The sequence below is a fragment of the Myotis lucifugus genome, unplaced genomic scaffold (assembly GCF_000147115.1).
Source record: "Myotis lucifugus unplaced genomic scaffold, Myoluc2.0 scaffold_193, whole genome shotgun sequence".
Classification (NCBI taxonomy): Eukaryota; Metazoa; Chordata; class Mammalia; order Chiroptera; family Vespertilionidae; genus Myotis; species Myotis lucifugus.
In genome coordinates this window covers 1,579,888-1,594,404 of record NW_005871241.1, presented here as the reverse complement: position 1 = coordinate 1,594,404, position 14,517 = coordinate 1,579,888, and positions in this window count along the sequence as shown.

The following is a 14,517-nucleotide window of genomic DNA, read 5'->3' as shown; positions in this document are numbered from 1 at the left end:
TAAAATAAGACATTATACATATTTTAAAACTTAACTTTCATAGATTTCTAATCCTTTTCTTTCTCCTTCTCCTCTTCCTCCTCTTCGTTTTTGTTTTTCTCCCATCATCTAGTTTTCCCATCAAGCTTCTTAAGCAAGAATACCATTGCTGTATTTACTGGAAAGCATGTATTTGATTATGTCAGGTGGAAGATTCTAAATAAAACATAACTTTTACATTCGGTGATACATTCCACAGGAGAGTAATAACCATGAAAGAAATTCTCATGGAAAAAATTATTTTCAAAGTTAGTTCTTTAATATCAAACATCCTTGTGGCTTTTCATTTACTGAGTGTGTGTGTGTGTTGGAAAGGGGTTTTGAGACAGTCTCATTCTGTCCATCTACTTGCTCCCTGAACTAACAGAATTTTTTTGGATTCCTGAATAAATTGCAGTATGACTAAGGCTGGATCAAATTAAATAACAATTAAAATATCTGTTCTCAGAGAACTGATATTTCTATAAAAATGTATCATATTAATTATGTTTTAGAAGTAAATTTAAAGTGTTAGCATTACAAATAGCTAGTTATTCATATTAATAATAGGAAAGGAGCAAAGGGGACACATTATAGGCATGGTAGTCTGGGCAGTTCAGGAAGATGCAACCTCACACTCCCCAGGGAGCCACAGGTCCATTCCCTGCAGATCACTGGGGGAAGGGATCCAACAAAGGGGAAGTTGGGGCATGCACAGTGAAGTCCAGTGATGTGGGGAAGCTGCTTGCCTGTCAGTCTAACCTGGGAACAAAGCTAATTGGCCAGGGGGTGGAGCCACTGGAAACAGGCAAAATCTTGGAAGGGTAAAGCCCACCAGACAAAGGAGCTCTTCCTCTCTTATTCCTCTGGCTTTGCTTCTGCTTCTTTGCACTCACCTGTGTTCCCTCCATGGCCATGTGGCCCTAGCTGCATGGCCCACAGCATGTGGATCCCACAGGCAATGGACTGCAGCTGGGAACACAAGCTAACCCAGCCTGATGCTGGACTGGACCGTGCAAGTATGGAATGGAAATTCTGGGCAACGGCTTTGGTCTTAGCCCTGCTGAAGATGAGATGGAACCTTTTTCCTGGAGGAAGGGAGGGGGATGGGACCTTGGAAACCCAGGGGTTAAATTCCACAGAAACAAAGCTTTCTCTGATATCTCATCCTTCCATGGAGGCCTCAGGAAATTCTTGTTCCATAGCACCCCAAGAATCCCACTTCCACCAGAAACAGGTGGGGACATGGAAAATACCCCACCCTTACCCTACACGGCCTGATCCCACCTAACTCCCCAGTAAGGTTGACAGCCATTGGACAAGATGAAGTGGAAAGCATTAAGGTAAAAATGTCTTTAGAGATCTAAATTTAAGACAGATTTTAAAACATAAGTTAGTTAAGATTTTTGCTATAAATATCAAATTGCTACATGTCAAAAATGCTATAAAGCAATATCAAATTGAACAAAAGAAGATTTCATTATTAAGTGAATGCGTGAAGTCTGAATATTAAACATGTATTTATAATAGATAATACTTTATAATTTATACGTGTGTCATTATTATAGAGCAAATTATCATAGTGTTTTATCTATAATTATTTGAAAGCTTTCTATGAACACATTTTATGATTGACATTTCCACTCAGATGGCATTACTAAGACCTAATATAATTAACTTAAAGATATAATACAAATAAGTGTAAGGTCTGTTATATGCTATAGCCACTATTTTCTGGAAAAAACAAAACAAAACAAAACACCGTAATCTCATATTTAGCAAAATCTGAAACAGTAAACATAATGTACTTATTTACATAACATCCACATTAAAAAATCAAGTTTAATGCTAAGAACAAATATTCAAACAACATCATTCCCCCCCACCCCCCCTCTAGTTGGCTTTATTTGAATTATATTGGCTCTTTTCTTATTTTTCCTTTCTTCTTTGTCTAATGAATGATGTTATTTTGAAATAAAGACCTGGTGTTTAAAATAAAAGTTAATTAAAAACAAAAACAAGAAATACACATCTTAATATAAGCACCACTGTATTATGCTCCTGTTATGTTAATGTATGTGGGTGTTATAATTTCCATTTCTTCCTCTATTTGGCTTCTCCTCACCTAGGCATAACTAGGTGATTAGAAGCAATTTCAGGTGAAGAAAACAATTAATTGCCTTCCTGCAATACTTTTATACTTTAAAAAGCAAGAACAACTAATTATCTTGCTAAGGGGGGAATTGACTATCCCTTGTCTTATAGAATATTAAGTCTCTCCTCACTTGTAAAATAATTACGTTGTACATGGGCTCTGCTAAAAGTTTCTTCTTTGTATGTAATTATTATAAGCATCCTTTGATAGCATTCCATGTTCTTCTTACGCTTTTAGCAAAACACTTCTTCCTCAAAACCACTCAAGTGACTTTATTTATCAAATGGCAATGAAGACTTGCTTGCATTTCTAGATCATTCCTGAATGTCTTTTCATTTGTAGTAGCAGGGAATTAAAAATGATGAAAATCTATGGAAAAAGTAAAAACCTTTATATGGTAATAAGTGTATGGTGGCATAGCAACAGAAATATACATTTTTAAATTCTGTTTAATGGAAGAGGACACTATTGCATGTGATTGATTACAATGTATAAAGAAAAGTCACTTCTATTTGACTTCAGATTGCAGCAGGATTTTGGCACACTTCTGCCCTTCCAGCTGTTTCCCTTTAGTGAAAAGGAAGATGAGTGTCAGTCCCTTGAATATATGCAGTATGACTTGTTGGGTGGAGGTGGCCACTAGAGGCAGTGTGGGTGGCAGAGTGAAATCAGCTTTGGGTTGAATGTCAATCAGAATGCATGGCACATGTAACAGAGAGGTAAATAGACAGAAATGCTTTCATTTTAACTAAAACCAAGTATGAAAATTTAGATTTATCAAATATCAAACAGGAAAAATAATCTTTTCTTTTACACATGATTTTATTACTATAGATTTATAATATCAACGTCTTCTCCTTTCTTATATCAAACTGTATCATGCTAAAAAAGATGTACTTTGCATTCACATATTAAATTCCGCAAATGGATTCTTCTTTACTAACATAATTAGAATTATTTTATTTTTCTTATATAAAGGTTATTAGTCAAACTTTGTAAGTGCATTGATAAAGCAAAACCGAAAATGTCCACAGTAATACTGGAAGGAAGCTTTGATAAAATGTTTATTTAATTTATTCTTGTTAAAATTTAAAGATTATTGTGATGAAATAGAAAAACAGAAAAAAATCTCATTTACAGAGGAAAACAACTTTTTGATGTAATTATTTTCACTGATATGTGTGCATGTGTGTTCATGATATGATTTCTAGTTTAATACTAGAGGCCTGTGCACAGATTTGTGCATCATTGGGGCTCTCGGCTTAGCCTATGCCCTCTCACAATCTGGGACTCCTCAGGGGATGTTGGACTGCGGTTTCAGCCCCATCCCTGCATGCCTGGATCAAGCCCAAACCAGCAGTCTGACAACCCCTGGGAGATGTAGTAGTGTGCGAAGCGGCAGGCGCCCTGGGAGGGGCCCAACCCCTGACCAGGCACCGCACTGCTCCCACTCATCCCTCCCCGCAGCGCCTGCCTCCACTGGTGGTCAGTAGCACTGCTGCGGAGGCAGGAGAGGCTCGCGCTGCTGCAGCTGTGCTCACTGGCCGTGAGCCTGGCGTCTGGCGCCCATCAGTCAGCTGAGCAGCGATCCCACTATGGGAGTGCACTGACCACCAGGGGCAGCTCCTGCATTGAGCATCTGCTCCCTGGTGGTCAATGTGCATCATAGTGACCGATCAAACGGTTAAATAGTAGAGCAGTCGAGCAGTCAAGCGGTTGAGCAGTCAACCAATCACTTAGGGTTTTATACATATATAGATTTTATTTTTAGCATTTTCCCTTTCATTTACTGTTGATCAGTATGGTTGGCAGAATTCTAAGATTGCCCCAGAGACTCCCACCTCGTGGTGTATACTGCCTGTATAATCCCTGGAATATTCTAATATCCTATATAATAAAACCCTAATATGCAAATCGACTGAATGGCAGAACGACTGGCAGAACGACCGGTCACTATGACGTGCACTGACCACCAGGGGGCAGATGCTCAATGCAGGAACTGCCTCCTGGTGGTCAATGTCCTCCTACAGGGGGAGTGCCACTCAGCCAGAAGCTGGGCTCACGGCTGATGAGCGCAGCAGCAGTGCGAAAGCCTCTCCTGCCTCCACTGCAGGTGGGCAGTAAGGAGTTAGGGGTTCCGAACTCTGAGAGCCCTGGACTGTGAGAGGGATGACTGACTGCCAGCCTAGGCCTGATCTCTGGGGGATAGGGCCTAAGCCAGCAGGTGGACACCCCCAAGGGGTCCCAGACTGATGTGAGAGGGCGCAGGCCTGGCTGAGGAACCTCCCCTCCAGTGCACAATTTTCGTGCACCGGGTCTCTAGTGAGTTAATAATACCAGTGACTAGGTTATATGGTACAGTGACTTTAAGAAAGGGACCTATCAGGTTAGCCTTTAAAAGGGACTCTTCTTGAAGAAGAGACTTAAAGCATGACAAAGATGCTACATGAAGGAGATTATTACAACCAAATTAATGCGAATTTGCATAGAGTTTTTGACACACCCATTTATATAGTTGAATTAGCCAGAAGTGAAGAACTGTTATTTTGATATTGTGCCTATAGAGTAAACTAATGCATTAAATCAGAAATGGAAATTTTATAATTTATACGTCCACAGAGATTTCATGTCACCATTTTTAGGTGACTTAAGTATACTTGTGGCTTTTTAAAAGAGAGGGTTCATAAAATAAGAATAAGAACTGTGAGGACTACTTCAGGTCTTTTTATTAGCTACATTAAAAAAGTCTTTTGCGATGGCTACTTTGCTAATAGACTAAAACTATACAATCATTGGACACCTTTATAATTTTACTTATAAAAATATATTTACTTATATTTTAATCAAGCATTATTTAGTTAATTAGAGCAGGATATATTTGTAGAATAAATGAATGCATAGTTTTATAAGCATTAACCATTATATACTGGAACAATTTTAGATGACACTCTAAGTGCCTACGTCAAACCAAAAGAAACAGATTTGCATAGTTAGCCATTTTAAGCTATTACCGTCTTTTAGTGTTGGCCTGTCTCGAAGCTTTTAAAAGAGCTCTAATTAATGTTTTCTGTTATTCTTTTAAATATCTATTGTGATTTAAACAGTATGTGGAACAAGTTTCTCTGAGCAGTCTTTATAGAAAATAGCTTGGTAGGCACTTGTTCAAGTCAGCAATCATTTTCAACAGTGGCTTGTCAACAGTTTTTTGGGAAATTACTTTTTAAAACTTCGAAAACAGAATACCAGTAGTGTGGATAAGGTTGCAAGGCACATTATATTGGAAAAACTGTTAGGCATACTTTGGAAAGTTTTAAACTCCACAAATAAAGTAATTTATTGGCTGACATGTCTTTATAAGCAAACCATCTTGCATTTTTTAAAATCTGTGAAAAACAAAGGCAACACAAATTTGTTAATAGCAACTACAATTTTCTTGGCATAGATGAGAGTCAATGTAGCTTGTTGCTTGTGGATATCTACAAAGGAATTCTAGACCCTAAAATCATGTATGTAGCTAGAAAGAAAAATCATTTTAAATCCTAACTCTACATTTTTCTTTATAATTAAAATGTAGGTTGTTTCAGTCTACCTTTTATTTATTTTATTTTTTAGTTTATCTCTATTGTTGAAAGTATTTCAGATGTCCTCTTTTTAAATTAAGTGACAAACACCATTGAGACAAAATGTTGTATTCACCCATATTTGCTAAAATACTTGGTGGTTATATTTTACTAAAATTCAGTAATACTATTAGAATTCAACTCCAGAAAATATTGTGCCATTCTGTCATTATCCTTTAATATAAAATGCCATTAATAGTTATCTCAGGCTGAACAATTCACTCAATCTCTAGCCTATTATTTTCCTAAGAAACCCTGCCCTTATAACATATATTTACTTCATAGTATGAATGGAAAATTAAGTAATGTTTGTAAAGTATAGTAATTTAAAAGTTTGAAGATGTCTGTAAATAAAACCTAATTCCTGCTGCCACAGGGAAGTGGCTTTCCGTGAAGCACTAAAGAAAAACATATTCCCTGTCTAAGATAGATAAAGTGACAAACATCATTAATGATTCATGGAGCTTATTTTATGAGAAACAGGAAGGATACATTTGTTTTATAAAACATATCAACAAACATTTAAAATAATTGATAGTCGTCCCAACATGTCAAGGTTGCGGGTTTGATTTCTAGTCAGAGCAAATGCAAGACGCAACCAATAAATGTATAAATAAGTGGAACAACAAATCAATGTCTCTCTCTTTCTCTTCCTCTTTCTTACTCAAATCAATAAATTAAAAACATTTTTAAAGTAATTGAAATATTTTCTACAGGCTTCTGATCAGGCTTATAAGGAGTTTGGAAGTCTACTTGTTCCTAACAACAAATAAAAAGCTAAACAAACTGCCACCCCCCCACACACACACACCCCAATGTGGCTCAGTGGTTGAACATCAACCTATGAACCAGGAGGTAACAGTTTGATTCTTGGTCAGGGCACATCCCTGGGTTGCGGATTGATTCCCAGTAGGGGTGTACAGGAGGCAGCCCATCAATGTTTCTCTCTCATCATTGATGTTTCTATCTTTCTCTCCCTTTCCCTTCCTCTCTGAAATCAATAAAAACATTTTTTAAAAGAAATTAAACAAACTAAAAAATTACTGTAACATCTCTTCTTGGATCTGTTAGAGAACTGAGGTCACAGGGCAAACTACTGTATAGACTTTATGCATTGAATTTAATAAAGTATTTATTGCTTTTGTTCTTCAAGAATAATTATAGATAAATTTTATTTTAAAATACTAGAGGCCTGGTGTACAAAATTCATGCATGTTGGGGGAGGGGTGTCTCTCAGCCCAGCCTGCACCCTTTCCAATCTGGGACTCCTCAGGGGATGTCTGACTCCCACAGGGATCCAGCCTAAACCGGCAGTCGGACATCCCTCTCACAATCCGGGACTGCTGGCTCCCAACCGCTCGCCTGCCTGCCTGCCTGATTGTCCCTAACCACTCCCCTGCCAGCCTGTCACCCCCTAACCACTCCCCTGCCAGTCTCATCAATGCCTAACTGCTCCCCTGCCAGCCCGATCGCCCCCAACTGCACTCCCCTGCCGGCCCGGTCCCCCCCAACTGCCCTCCCCTGCTGGCCTGGTCACCCCTAACTGCCCTCCCCTGCAGGCCCAGTTGCCCCCAACTGCCCTCCACTGCCGGCCTGGTTGCCCCTAACTGCCCTCCCCTGCTAGTATGGTCACCCCAACTTCCCTCCTTTGCTGGCCCAGTCGCCCCCAACTGCCCTCCCCTTCCAGCCATCTTGTGGTGGCCATCCTGTGCCCACATGGGGGCAGCCATCTTGTGCGAGGGCATGATGGTCAATTTGCATATTATCTTTATTATATAGGATATTTCTAGAACTACTGTTGAACCTATATGGGGAAAGGAAAGGGTCAGTCCAGTTTAGGAAACCACAAAAGGACAATACTTGCCACGTAGCATCAGTTCAGAATGCACCTCAGTACCCGTGAGTGTGCTGGCTGGCTGGAGATCAACACTGTGCATTGTGCAATATATTACATCTAATGTGACATCACACATTTTCAGTTAAGTTTGTCAAATTTATAAAATCCAATGCTCAAAAAAATTTTTTTTGTAAAAAACAGTTTGAGCTAGACCCAAAGATAGATTTTTTTGAGACCTGAGGCACAAGCACACAAATTTGGGGATTTGAAGAGAATGTTGGGAGAATCTTTTATTTTCCTAGGTGACAGAATTGGGATACCTTACTATCTCATGGACAGGAAGTCCCCACTCTGCAGAGTCATGGGAATCTAATCATTGTAGTATAAAATTAATGTCCTATTTTATTTCTTTCCCAATCTTTTTATAACTTTGAAGATGTAAAACAAGATTAGTCTAATAGAATGGCTTATTTCTAAAATTACAAAACTGAAAATCATTCACAAGGAAAGAACATATAGGTACTATAGGGTTCTCCAGAGAAACTGAGCCAATAAAAGATATGTTATAAAACCTAAGTCATGTGATTCTGGAGGCCAAGAAGCCCCATGACTGACAGTCTGCAGGCTGTAGAACCAGGAAAGCTCATGGTATAATTCAGGTTGAGTGTAAAATACTAAGAACCATTAGAGGCAATAGTTTAAGTGCCAGTCCAACTGGAAAGGTCCATCAGCCAGGAGTGCAGATATCTGAGGGTAGAAGACCACTGTCTCAGCTCAGGCAGAGAGCACATCCATCCTTTCTCTGCTTTTGGTTCTATTCAGGGTCTCAATGAATAGGGTGATGCCCACTGCATTGATGAGGGTTACCTTCTTTACTCTGTCCCCTGATTCAGATGCTAATCTCTTCTAGAAACAACCCCACAAACACTTCCAGGAATAATGGTTTACTAGCTATCTGAATATACTTTAACTTAGTCAAGTTGACACATAAAATTAACCTTTACAGAAACCTCTAAGGATTCCCTTCTCTAGGAAGTAAATAACCTTTCAGTTTATCCCTACATAAAGTTGTCAGATTTAGCAAAAACAATAGCAAAACAGTGCTCAGTTAAATTTGAATTTCACCAATAAATTTCTTTTATTATAAGTATGTCCCATGAAATATTTGAGACATGCTTATTCCAAAAAATGTTTTGTTGTTTGCCTGAAATCCAAACTGAACTGGGTGTGCTGTTCTTATCTGGCAACCCACCTTCTCTGACATTTTTGTATGAATTATTGCTAACATGTTTTATCTGTTCTCTACCCCACAAGGGCAAAAAAAATCACATTTCTGCCTTTTAAAAACAGTTCAAGATCTGGGAAGGGCGTGGACCTTGGAGAGAAATCAGAGAAAGGAACATTGTTTAGTAGGGCTTTCAGTGAAGCAGCTATTAAAACGTGAAAACAAACATGTTTCTCTCCTGTGCTTGAGAATTTACATGAAAATACCAAGTTTTTTCTGATTTTTCAAGATTCAAGTTATATTGTTGTAACACAATATTACTTGTTTTAGTGGAAATAGATGCCAAATGAAAAGAATAATGGAAGTGTCTGCAAAATTCAATAGAAAAAACGTGTTTTGTGTAAAGAAGACTAATTTAAATCTTATTTAACTTTTAATATTAATGTCATCTTTTGGGGAAAAACAGGAAAACTCATATGCTAACAAAATTGTTTCTAAAAGTATATCTTTTTCTACTAACAAATATTGAATTGCTTGATTTAGTGATTCAATTTGAATTTAGAGCCATCACAAGGATTGCAGGATCAAATTAACATTGTTTAAATTGTTAGTTGGTTTCTATAAATGTGATAGTGGTGTTAATTATTCATCCTTCCCTTTGCTTCTTACCAGTGAAGAATGGCTCCACAGGTATTAGGTTTACAAATTACTCATGTGCATTTGTCCCCTATGAAATGTTTCTGCTAATGTGTATCAGAGGATGTTGTTTAGACCTAAAATCGAATGAAGTTTTCATTTTCCTCCTGGTTGAACCAAAGACAGCTAGACCCACACAATTGACTTAGCATCTGGCAGCAGGCTGAGAAGATAGTCTCTTTTGGGGCCTCTTGAGGTCAGTTGTGAATAATAGTTAAAAAGCTAGCAGATTTTTAAATTCCTTACAAGGGTGAGGGTGCTAGTAGAATTTTATTTAAGTAAATAATCAAAATTGGCCTTACATATATGGTCGTTGATGCCCTGTCTTTTCAATAACTCAACAAATATTATTTCTCTGCAAGGTGCAAAAACCATTCCAGTCTTCCAAATGCCTGATGCTTAGACCAATGGCCTGAGGACTTCTCTGTTGAATGAGTTTGAGAAGACAGCAAAGGTTTTTACATATCAGCGGAAGTTACTGGAAGAATCCTCATTACACTGGTGCATGGAGACAAATGGAAATTTGAGGAGCTGGAATAGTTCAGGACAAGGACTTCTTGCTTAGTTGTTTTGTCTTTTCCTGTAATGGACCATGCTAATGCGATTGATCTGCTGACAAAAGATTTCATTTTATATCTTTTGTGCGTGGCTCATGGATTGCTAAATTAAGGCTGAGGTCAGAGGTTAATTTAAACCACCCTCTGGGATCTGATGCTAGGTAATCATTTGTAGATATTATAAACTTGGGGAAGGATTTTCACTTACCTCCCTATAGTTCCCTTAGCAAACTAGTGCAGCCTTCCCATCTTCTAGCTGTGAGATGAGAATAAATTCTATTTTTTTAGGTTCCTCCTAGTTTGATGTATTATCATAATCATCAGCTTTAAGTCATATATATTTTCATATCATACCATGTTTGAGAGTGGGTTGCGTCTTACAATCAAAAGCAGCATTGGTTGTATTAATCATAATAGCAAGGCTTTTTTTTTCTGATGGTCATAAAATAACATGGCATTTGGTAATTGTCAGCTGCTTAGAACTAAATAATTATGGCAGATTATATGAGGCAGCTTTCACTAGCCATTGATGTGTATCTTTTGCCAGCTTATTGACATCCTGATTTTTACAAAATCCTCTCTAATTTTGTGATTCTCTCAATTCTAACACTTTGCTTCTGGTACCATTTTGTGTGTGTGTATATATATAGAAACCTTGGAGATAGAAACCTTGAGTAGTTTGTTTCTTCATTTATCCTGTTACATAAAATAACCATTAGTCCACTTTGCTGCCTATCTATTAGCATTATCTTGTGATACAGAATTTTTGGACTGAAACCTGGATTCTTTGCCGAATCAAAGAATGAATCCACGGACAGAAAGTGGTTTGGCAAAGGTGGAGATTTATTGAAGAACAAGTACAGAGTCCCACAGAATGGACTCCAATGTAGGGAGGGGGAAAGGGTCCCACTGAGTTCTTTTTCCCTGTGGCTTATAAAGGCTACAGATCCTGGTGCCTTGATATCCCCTCTGATTGGTCACTATTCCCCTAGACTGGTCACTATAGTAACTCCTGGGCTCAAAGGTTGAGTCTCACATGGGACATGTGAGGTTCTCCCTTGACTCCTTCCTTATTGTTTTCCTATTCCCTCTGGGCTTTCTTCTTCTCCTTCTGAATGAAGGGCTTCCTTCTCTTTATTTTGTAAATATAGACCTTTTGCTGTCCTCAGCTCCCTCATTCTATGGAATGTACCTGTTGCAGCTTTCCAGCTCCCCTATTCTATGGAAATATACCTTCTGCTGCTCTGCAGCCCTGTGTTTCCTCGATGGTCCCCCTAATTTCCCAAAATTCCCAATCCTGTCCTATTTTACCCCTAAAATTCCTGCTTCACTTGTAAAAACATCAGAGACTTTTATTGAGCTTCTCTACCTCAGAGGAGCCAGAGAAAGATCCTGGAAATATGTTTGGGCAGATTGTTTTTTAAAGAAAGGCATGTTAGAATGCTGCTCTTACTCTTCTTGACACTTTTAATTATTTCTCACACTCAAAAAGTAAGTGAATTCGTTGTTCTAAACTTTTAAAGATCGTCTAAATGTTGGCATACAGGATATAAAACTATTGACATAAATGAAGCTGTTTTGACAAGATTTCACTCACCCTTTGGTAAACTTCATAAAACATAGCAACTAAATAATAAAAGTCTTTTTAATAACAGCTTGCTTTTAGGGTATTGACAATATGCATGCTTACACAGTGTAAGTGTAGTTGAGAAATTTGTTAGTTTTTAAATTATTTTTGTTTTTATTTGCTATTGTTGACACTATCACATATGTCCTCCATTTCCCCTCTTCCCTTTGCCCATATCCTCCCAGCCCCTGCCTCTCCCTCCCCCGGCCTTCAACACATTGTTGTCTGTGTTTATGGGGTATGCATATATGTTCTTTGGTTAATTTCTTCACCTTCTTTTATCTAGTCATCCCGACCTCCATCCCCTCTGACATTTGTCATTCTGTTCCACGTATCCCTGCCTCTTGTTTTATTTTGTTCATCAGTTTACTTTGTTTATTAGATTCCACATATGAGTGAGATCATAAGGTATTTGTCGTTTTCAGACCAGCTGTTGTTCTTTCTTTATTCAACACTTGATTTCAATTGATTGTGCATACATAATTAAGATACAAAATAAAAATAAATTAAATTTCAAGTTAAGTTATAAAATGCCTATCCAAACGTGCATTTTGTACTGCTATGTTTGATCTGAAGGTCAACTGTGCATGTATGGAAGGAGAGTGAATAAAAGCAGACACTTCATGGAAACAAACTTTTGTTTCTTAAAGATGATGTCATGGAACTGAAAGGACAGAACGGGACTGATAGCTGTGTCCCTAACTCCTCTTCCAAGAAAAAGCCACAGAATGTATCAGTTACTCAGCCTGCCCTTATCTCAGCCAATAGGAATGCAAGGGAAAACAAACCCAAGGCCCCTGTCTTTGTGTAACCAGACCCTAGCTGCACCCTGCCCTTGTGTCACTAGCCCCCGGTTCTCACTCAACCAACCGGAATCGGCCAAATCAGTAATCCGAGTGGGCCCTCACCCACCCAACCCCAAGCCCTATAAAGTCTTTGTTCTTTCAAGACTCGGGGCTCTCTTGCATCCTGCCGCTGCGCTGGTGGTGGAGGCAGAGGGACCAAGCTCAGCTTGAATAAAGGCTCTGTGCTTTTGCGTTGGACTCGGCGCTCCCTGGTGGTGTTCTTTGGGGATCTTGAAATCTGGGCATAACAGAACTTAGTACTGAATGCAACTGTGAGAACATCATAGAGATTGGATAACTGAAATAATGGATGAAACAAATTATTATTTGAAATTTATAAACTGAGCATGAATGATTCTTTTTATTTACTAACATTTTAAGTTTTGTTGTCCAGCCGGCATGGCTCAGTGGTTGAACATCAACCTATGAACCAGGAGGTCATGGTTTGATTCCTGGTCAGGGCACATGCCTGGGTTGTGGGTTTGATCCCCAGTAGGGGGCTTGCAGAAGGCAGTCAATCAATGATTCTCTCTCATCATTGATGTTTCTATCTCTCTCTCCCTCTCCCTTCCTCTCTGAAATCAATAAAAATATTTTTTTAAAAAGAAAAAATATAAATGTTGTTTTGTACAAAATATTATCTCCAAGTTGACATCCTATACTTTAAGTATGAATGGAGAGATAAAAATATATCTACATAATTATAGGTAAAATGGCATTAACATACCATAAATGACTACATCTTTGGAAGATGATGTTATTTAACTTATAATACAAAAACAAGTTAAAGATATAGACACCAACATATGTGAAATATATTTGAATTTATTTTTAATTAGAATATATTTTAAAGTGAATATCGTCTTCAAATGAAAAAATATTTTTAACAGCATTGATATGATTTAAATTATATCTAAAAAATACCAGAGCCATTACTGGGGGAGGGGAAGAACCCTGCATGTAGGGCTATTAGCATCTCAGTATGTTACCCATTATTCTAATCTGTACATCATTCAGGAATCTAAATAAAGGAGAAAATTACTTTCTGTAAATTGGACACTGTAAGCACACATAGAGCATGTAATTAATATAAGATGGAAGGCTGTATTCATTAGGCATTTATGTCCTATAATAATAAGGGCTATTCTTGCTCATAGAGATATTAATGAAAAACTAAGTTTAACGTAACTTTTTGTACAGAAATGAAATACTAGCATTTAGAATGAATGAAAACACATAATCTTGAATTTATTACATGTTTAAAAATATATAGCAACTGAATTTTAAAGGATACCTTTACCAAATTAGTACCAAACTCAGGGCAATACAGTAATTCATAATTTAGTCTTTTCCTGAATGGAAGTCATCCTTATTCATAAATTTCTGTGTTTCATTTCTAAGGATTATTTTGTAGCCATGTTAACTTGGCATGGGCATTCGCGTAGCTGCTAACCACAATGGGTGTCAATATATTTGCTCTGCTATGAGAATAGGAAAATCACTTATCACTGTACCCACCTACCTAAGAAGTCAGGCTGTGAATACAATTTCATCCTTCTCTCCATCATCCAAACTAAAACCTGGACTTGTATGTGGCAGACATTCGTATTTTTTACCTCTACCCCTTGGCAAACAAAGGATATACTTCTGCTCACATTTCATTAGTCAAAGAAAATTACTTGCCCAGCCCTAATCAGTTTGGCTCAGTGGATAGAGCATCGGCCTGTGGACTCAAGGGTCCCAGGTTCGATTCCTGTGCAGGAGGCAGCTGATTGATGTTTCTAACTCTCTATCCCTCTTGCTTTCTCTCTGTAAAAAAAAATCAATAAAATATATTTTTTTAAAAAGAAAAGAAAATTACCTGCCCAGAACTCAATTTAAAGCAAGCGCTCTTTGTCCTTGCCAAACCATGTCTTAAGAGTCTGGTTTTTCATGTT